The sequence below is a fragment of the Haplochromis burtoni genome, unplaced genomic scaffold, assembly GCF_018398535.1.
Source record: "Haplochromis burtoni strain Fernald_Lab_line unplaced genomic scaffold, NCSU_Asbu1 Contig_690, whole genome shotgun sequence".
In the NCBI taxonomy this organism is placed as follows: Eukaryota; Metazoa; Chordata; class Actinopteri; order Cichliformes; family Cichlidae; genus Haplochromis; species Haplochromis burtoni.
In genome coordinates this window covers 138,243-139,381 of record NW_024583051.1, presented here as the reverse complement: position 1 = coordinate 139,381, position 1,139 = coordinate 138,243, and the positions used below count along the sequence as shown (strand labels likewise).

General features: G+C 37.8%; 1 long non-coding RNA gene across 1 annotated transcript; it reads right to left on the bottom strand.

Annotated features, from left to right (window-relative positions):
- LOC121812615 lies at positions 1–1,133 on the bottom strand. The gene is made up of 2 exons (XR_006053197.1): positions 856–1,133; positions 1–134 (listed from the first exon to the last, which is right to left on the bottom strand). It is a non-coding gene; the product is annotated as an uncharacterized LOC121812615 (long non-coding RNA).
- Positions 1,134–1,139: the final 6 nt, after the last annotated feature.

Sequence of the window (1,139 nt, the reverse complement as noted above, 5' to 3'; positions counted from 1 at the left end):
AATAAGTTTGTCATTGTGATAGAAAAACACATTGGAAAGTATTTTTTGTGTTCTCAAACTGCAGCTCAGACTAACAGAAGCTCCCTCAGTCACAGGATGAACAGGACTCACCAGGATAGGACCATTACCATCATCTGTGAAATAATGAATGATGTTCCTGTTAGTCAGCGGGTAACCTTGAGGAAAAAAAAGCTGAAGGTCACAAAAATCACATCATCATGTTATTTTGGCAGCTTCAGCTTTTTGAAGGTTTTCTGAAGGTTAGGGTTGTGTTGTGTTGAAGAACTACTGTACATTTCCTAAAAGGAACTTTTTTTTTTTTTTTTACCAAATATACATATGACCTATAAAATATATAGTGCCTTAGACATCAAACGTTAATCTCATAAGCCATTCCAAATCAAATCTGTCTACTCACCAGCTGCTTGTTTATGCAGTAGCACATATCAAACACAGCCACACAAGAAAAGAGGAACACGAGGTGTTATTTTAGATGTACTCTGATTTGATGGGTTTCTGTTGAGTTTACGATTTTCTTTTTATTAATTAATTTTTTTTTTTAGTATATATGTTAAAAAGGAATATTTGGTACTCTGAAAACTCTATGCAGCGGCGACCCCACCTCTAGCAGAATTATGAAAACAATTTTTCTTTTTTTCATGACATTTACTACTTATTCACTGATAAGGGTCGAGCTAAAATAAGACTTACAATTGCCTAAATGTCCCACTTTTTGTCTGTTTTTGACAGATTTACTTTCAAACAGCACCGTAGTGGGGAAACACTATGAGCTAATAAATAACATAAACGGGGAAAAAATGACCAAAAGAACATGATGAATGTATAATAACATACTCTGTACACTGATGTTGACTGCACTGCTGAACTCTCCTGATCCAGACTCACACCAGTACACTGCAGTATCTGACTTTGATGTGTTGATGTCACATGTGGATCCAGTCATTCTGCTACAGTCAGAGTACAGTCGGCCGTCCTCAGAGAACTTCCTCACTCTCCACTCAGTGAAGTTTCCCTCACAGGTCAGTGAGACAGAGTCAGAGGTGAAGTGTTGCACTCTGTCAGGACTCACTGTGAGAGACGCTGCTGAATGAACATCTGGAAACAACATGCAGTGAAGA